The sequence below is a fragment of the Triticum aestivum genome, chromosome 5B (genome assembly GCF_018294505.1).
Source record: "Triticum aestivum cultivar Chinese Spring chromosome 5B, IWGSC CS RefSeq v2.1, whole genome shotgun sequence".
Taxonomy (NCBI): Eukaryota; Viridiplantae; Streptophyta; class Magnoliopsida; order Poales; family Poaceae; genus Triticum; species Triticum aestivum.
Genome location: NC_057807.1, coordinates 7,906,316 through 7,913,671, shown reverse-complemented (window position 1 = coordinate 7,913,671; position 7,356 = coordinate 7,906,316). Strand labels below are relative to the sequence as shown.

General features: G+C 42.6%; 1 pseudogene; it reads left to right on the top strand.

The window, feature by feature from the left end:
* Positions 1-301: 301 nt before the first annotated feature.
* Positions 302-3,174, top strand: LOC123115409 (uncharacterized; annotated as a pseudogene).
* Positions 3,175-7,356: the final 4,182 nt, after the last annotated feature.

The following is a 7,356-nucleotide window of genomic DNA, read 5'->3' as shown; positions in this document are numbered from 1 at the left end:
AGTTTTGACAATTTGAGGGGGTAAATTATATGGTATTTGAGTTCAGGGGGTTATGTATCCATCAGTGTGGATTTGAGGGGGGAAACTATACTTTCTTCTTTTCTTTTCTTTTTTGAGAATAACTATACTTTCTTCTATTATTTTCCGTGGCAGTGCCCGAGTATTTAGCTAGTGGGCTTTAGTCGCACGGTCTGTTCTGAGCGTGCAGCCCATTATAGCCCAGATAAGCGATGGATTGATCGACGATCGCTGCTGCCTGACTCCCCCCGACTGCGCTCGGTTCCTGTGCAGGCGGCGCACTGAGGCGACAAGATGAGCAAGGCTGGCAGGAGGATCGGCGACAGCGATGGACCACCGGAGACGGAGAGGGAAGCAAAGAAGAGAAGCCTTACACCAGCAGAGGAGAAGATCTCCGCGATCTTCGAGCCTGACAATGCCCAATCCGAATCAAAACAAGGTGATTTTGCCTCTTTTCCTCCTCCATCATCACGACAGATTCTCCTGGTGTTTACTTGTTCCTGCTGTTCTGTAGATCGTGTGTACGATGTGGACGACTCCGTGACGGAGGAATCCTCTTCCGATCCACCCAGCCCTCCGATCTACGAACCCTACATCCCCGAGGAGCTAGCTGCGGATCCAGACGTACTCGCTGCCTTCAAACACGCCGAAGCTAAATACAAAGCAGAAAAGGGTAATTCTTCTCTTCTTCTTTTTCTTCTTCTCATCGTTAATTTCCAACCTGATCTTAACTTAACTTTCTTCTTTTCGTAGCCCGTCGAGCTAAGCTCTTCACCATGGACCATTACGGTTACAAAGCACCTTCCTGCCTATTCGATGACCGCCGCTTTCTTCCCGTCCGTGAAATCGCAAAGGATGTGGTGCTTCTTGCCGCTAAATCCGTCATCATGCTCTCATCCTCTCTCGGTATATATTTAAAATCATTCTTGCTATTTGCTTGCTGGTCAAGTGTTTGTGACTTTTGGTTGCATTGTAGGGAGTGAGCCGTTGAATAAGTGTTGTGGCTTATGGCTTCAAACCGCTCTTGTTTTAACGTCTGCTCATCTCATTCGTGAAAAGGATCCCTCAGTCGTGAACCAAAGGAAGTTGCAGTGGACAGGAAAATATCATCGTGAGGCTGAGGTGACTTAAAATTCATCCTAACTAATTTTCTGCAAAGGGTGGTTGTACCACCGGGTGATGGTACCCAAACTTAGACAATGCATGTTTTATCAGCTTTGTCCAAATAAAATTGGGGTGGGGAGACATACACTACATCAACGGTATATTTATTTAATCGCTTGACTCTCTTATTTGTTTATTTATTTGTTGCCTCTCAAATTAAATTATTTGTATTGCCTCTGTTGCTAAACCGGTGGGTAGTTACCAATTGAATGTGTCATTATACCTTTGACTTCGCTAGGAGAGAAAGTGAACTAGTAATTATTTGTATGTATAGTAACAAAAAGATCTTATTATTGTGCTTGACTTACATGATATAGTTAATCTCCCAAAAATGTTTTGTCAATATAAGTTCTCTCGAGAATCTAGTGTCATAACTTTTGCCGATGTCGTTTTAGGTCACTATTCACTTGCTGGACAAAACAACTGCACTAGGCCGCCTCCTTTATCTCCAGGAGCATTATGAATTGCTATTTATGAGGTTCAGTTGCCCACTTTTAATGAATGTGTGCGTTCTGGTCAAGATGTTTTCCGACTTGGGAGAGATGAAAATTTGGATCTAAGGTTAGCCCAGGGTATGGTGGACTATGAGATTCCGTCCTGGTACGAGAGATGCCACATGTATTTTTCACGTGATCCATCTAGTCGCAAACTGGTGCATTATATCTCAAAGTTATGCTTTTGTATTTTGATCTTGGTATATTATTAATCCAAATCACAATATTCGTCACTACTACAATGTTATAGCTTAATGATGACGGAGGGCCCATCATTGATTTAGAAGGGAAGGTTATGGGTCTAGTTAACAACCACATTAACGAGACTTTCATACCTTCGTCCATATTGCACAAGTGCTTGAATTTCTGGAGAAGGTTCAAGTATGTATTTTTATTCTTTTGTCTTATTTTTTGTAAGTACTTTTGTGTGATACTTATGTCTTATAAACATAATAATGTTATGACGTTCTTCCTTAAATTTGTGTTACACTCATTTGATCTTCATTTTCATTTGGTATAGTTGTATGCCTCGCCTTCACCTGGGAATGACATTTACTTCAATCAAGGATTTAGATCCTATCTCTATAGAGAGGGTGACTCGTGATCATAACATCGAGTCTGGTCTTATTGTTGAACAGGTATATATTCTGGGTCTTATCTTTACTTTGTCCTTTCACTTTTGTTAATAGTTTTTTCTAAAGCTGTTTTTCATATGCATATTATGAAGTAATCACGATGATTGAAAATTAGGTGTCAAAAGGATCGCATGCTGAGGAAATTGGAATTGGTGAGGGTGATGTCATTGAAAGCTTTAATGGAAAATACATTTCTACTACAATTGAGGTATGTGTATTGTGTTTATTGAATTCAATTGTTTGTTACATCCGGGTTTAGTTATCTTCTAATCCACCTTAGATTCCGATGTATGCAACTAAACTAACTACAACTTGGTTATCGATGTAGGCAACTTAGCAACCATGGTAACAATATATTAAACTACTACACACTACTATTAGTAGGATACTAGGTGAATTCAAAGCTACACACGATGCAATTCATCTAGCATCAAAATTGCTCTTGTTTAGCACTAAGGATGCCTCATCTAGCATCAAAGTAGCTTTGAAAAAAATCAAAACATATTCATATGAGATCTAGTTTTGAAGAGCTCGTTACGAGGAACCCAACAGTGAAAACAAATCATAATTCTGACACATGGTTTGAAAGTTATAAATTTTTTAATTTTCTCGTAACAAAATTAATGCATGTTACATCATCATTGGGTTCACATGATTAGTTGGACGAGTTGAAGGAAACTCAATGTATTGTAGTAGTTGAATCTTTCTATATATAGAATGAGTGGATGGGCAGTTTTCCAAATCTTGGTGATGATCGTGCGAGCCACGAGCGAGTGGACGGCTGCAGCGCGTGTGCTCGGCTTCGGCAGAAAGCGCAACGTTACTCCGCTCAAACGACAAGTGTATATATAATTATTGTTCAGGTAAACGTAGTCGTGTTACGTCTTTTGTCTGAGGTAAAAGAAATACACGAATTGACGAAATTATATGAAAAAATAAAAAAACATATTTAATAATGTGATGTGACTTTACACAACTACCCGGGCAGTACCCGGACAGTGCACTGCCCGGGCAGTTAAGTAAAGTCACATCACATTGTTAAATATGACCACACATAGGTTAACCGACGCGGCTATATAAGCCGATCGGGGCGTTCTTCCGCTTCTGAGGTAGGACTAAAATGCATGGCGCCGGCCGCCCCACCCTCATCCACCCGCATACTTAATAGGTGGCCGCCTCCCCTGCAGGCACACGGGAGTTAACCGCCCGAGTCGGCGCAGCAGATCCGCTGCCCTACCACGGCTGCATGCACACTGGTGCGAGGGGGATTCAACCCCGCGGCTGGCCCCACCTGTCGCTGACATGGCGGCGCGGGAGTGGCCCTCCCACGAGTCATGACTTCAGCCGACGCTCGCGCGATCCGAGGAGGATCTGCTCGCGTGATCCGTGGCGGCGCTTTACGTAAATGTTTTCTAAAAAAACAACGCAATTAATTAGCTGGGCCCTGCATATACATGCATGTACGTTTGGGGTCAAATCTCCCGTCCACGCCGCCTTCACGATCGCCAGTCCACGTCGCCTCCATGATCGCCAGCCCATGCCGCCGAAACCTAGCCATCTGCGCCCGCCGCCCCCGCCGCCATCTGCGGCCGCCGCCGGCCGCGACGACATCTGACGTCGACGCCTCTCTCGCCACGTGACGCCGACGCACCCGACGCCATCTGCCCCTATGCCACCCCTCATGCCGACGCCCGGACAGTGCCCCCATCACGTCGCCGTTCCCAGCGAGCCGTCTGTGACGTCGCTGTCCGCCGTGTCTGAAGTCGTCGTCCGCCGTTCCCCTGCGCCAGGGGCGGAGCTACCTCCTGGCGACCCCGGACAGCTTCCCGGGCTGCTCCGGCCATTCTCCACTAAGTAGTACACATAAACCATGATTAATATCACTAATTACAGGAGCAAATTCTGGACAACGGCACTGTATACAGGCTTTGCCCCGGCTCCTTGAGTTGGCTGGCTCCGCCACTGCCCTGCGCACTGTCGTCCCTCCCGGCCGGCCCGATCCCATGGCACGAGGTACAACTTCTACCACACGTACTGTGCATCAGGGGCGGAGCTTTGGTGGGGCTAAACTGGGCTAGCACGAGCATGTAGCAGCGATTTACTCAAAGAAAAAAGAGCATGTAGCAGCGCTGCAGTATCTCCTGGCCACAGCCGGCAGCAGCACTCCGCACTCGTACTAGGTCTATTATTGGCTGGGAAAAATAGTTAGATGGAAATAGTACTACACTACCCATTTAATTTTCCTACATTGCTTCGTTAGATAACCAGATTTTTGCACTCGCTTTTTCTTTACATTTTACGGGCCATAACATATATTTGGTTGCCATAAGCAATGGACATCAGCCACTCACACTCAAGGAAGAATTGGTTTTTAAAGAAAAAGATATCATTACAAAAATTCAAATTAATACTCGCTCCGTTCCTCAATATAAGGTGTATTATTTTTCTAAAAAGTCAAACTTCTCTAAGTTTGACCAAGTTTATAGACAAAAATATCAATATCTAGAATACCAAATCATTATCACTAGATTCATCCTGGACTATATTTTTACATTTTATATCTTTACTATTATAAATCTTTATATATTTTGTTGTAAAGTTGGTCAAATGTAGACAACAATTGACTTTTTGAAAAACTAATACATCTTATATTTAGGAACGGAGGGAGTATATACATATCTACTCACTCCATCTTCAAGAAAAAAGAGATCATTACTAATGCCTATTATTTAGTACTTCGAAATTTTGTGATATCTCTTTTTCTGGCCCGCCCAACTTTTTCTTTGGAGCTCCGCCACTGTTGTGCATTCATCATCTTTATCATGTAACCATGTAAAGTATCTAATATTTTGTTGCTTCTATTCGTAGTGATGAACGCGTACGTAGAGATATATTGTTCCGTTGGAAAGTGGTGTTTGTTGGTCACCAAACTGAACTCTAGGCAGAAAAAGCGTTTTGCAAGCACTAGACTAGAAAAAATGTTGATGATTCCTAGTGTGCTCATGCGAAAGTGTTTGCTGAAGTTCATTATTAAATCATATGCATTGGACAGAAAAAAGTTCATCATCCAATCAAAAAACGGTGCGATATCATTGCACACTGAAGATGTGTTTGACATTTTCGGGCTACAGAACAAGGGCAGAGATGCCATGAAAGTGCTAGGTAAAGGGGGGGTTAAAGGCGAAGGTGAAGGTGCCTAGTTGTTTTGTAGATTCCAGTATGGGTGAAATGATGATAGACCAACTAATTGAGGACATCGTTGCCAGTGGCACGCATGATGATGATTACCGCACTCCACGAATGAAGTTCCTAATGCTTATTACAAGTTAGTGGAGGATGTGGAGGCCATAAAAGCATTTAATTGAAATGCATTTACTTTACGCGTTTGCGTTGAGGGCATCACAAAGGCGGTATCGGATCTTACAAAATTTACTTGGCCGATCAGAAACCTTGCCCTCATACAGGTAAATCTTATGCTATAATTTTTTAATTCCAACTATAGTTTGTCAAATAAAGAATGCTAATATAATTCATGTTCATGCAATACTTGTTTTGGGAGAAAGTGTAGCCACTAGATGAAGAGGCATTCGATCCACTGGCTCATGAATATCCGTTGATGCATAATTGGACAGAAGATGAGGCTCAGAAGCGTGACGCGTACGACACATCATACGGCCGGGGTAATGGGACGGTAAGTACTAATGGTTCGTACTGCATGCACTTATGGTACTATGTAATTCTTGAGCTATTTAAATTGATTTAATGTGTCACAGATTGATGACGATATAAGTGAGAAGTACATACATACATTAATTGCTCAAGAAGGGAAAAAATGCGGAGGAAGAATTTGAGCCAGAAGATAGCAGGTCGTGCCCCAAAAAAGAAAGATAATAGAGATGAGGCTTCGTCGAGCAGGGACACTACATTAGATCAAGTGATGAAAAGCATCAAAGATATGGAAAAAGAAATTCATCTTCTCCCTGAAAAATGTGCTGAGGTAATGGTATTATTCATAATGTTTGTATGTAGTTAATGCTTTTGATGTGTTATTGCAGATAGTAGTGGAGGAGCTGGAGAAGAAAGGATTTGTCTTCAAGCCAAACAAGGGGTTTCGTGATGATGTTGAGTTTGTGGAGCATAGTGATGACTGGGTGGGGAAATATGGCCATCTGTCCTGATGGGCCATATTTCCCCACCCGGTCTAATATGGCCATCTGTCCTGATGGGCCATATTTCCCCACCCAGTCTTCACTATACTCCACAAACTCAACATCATCACCAAACCCCTTGTTTGGCTTGAAGACAAATCCTTTCTTCTCCAGCTTCTCGACTACTATCTGCAATAACATATCGAAAGCACTAACTATGTGCAAACATTATGAATAATCTCATGTAAATTGAAGTACACATCACTCATTACCTCAGAACATTTTTCAGGGAGAAGACGAATTTCTTTTTCATATCTTTGATGTTTTTCATCACTTGATCTAATGTAGTGTCCCTGCTCGACGAAGCCTCATCTCTATTATCTTTCTTTTTTTGGGCACGACCTGCTATATCTTCTGGCTCAGATTCTTTCTCCGCATTTTTTCCTTCTTGAGCAATTAATGTCTGTCTGTACTTCTCACTTATCACGCCATCAATCTGTGACACGTTAAATCAATTTAAATAGCTCAACATTTACATACTACCATAAGTGCATGCAGTACGAACCATTAGTACTTACCGTCCCATTACCCCGGCCGTATGATGTGTCGTACGCGTCACGCTTCTCAGCCTCATCTTCTGTCTAATTAAGCATCAACGGATATTCATGAGCCAGTGGATCGAATGACTCTTCATCTAGTGGCTGCACTTTCTCCCAAAACAAGTACTGCATGAACATGAATTATATTAGCAATCTTTATTTGACAAACTATAGTTGGAAATAAAAAATTGTTGCGTAAGATTTACCTGCATGAGGGCAAGGTTTCCGATCGGCCAAGTAAATTTCGTAAGATCCGATACCGTTTTTGTGATGCCCTCAACGCAAACGTGTAAAGTAA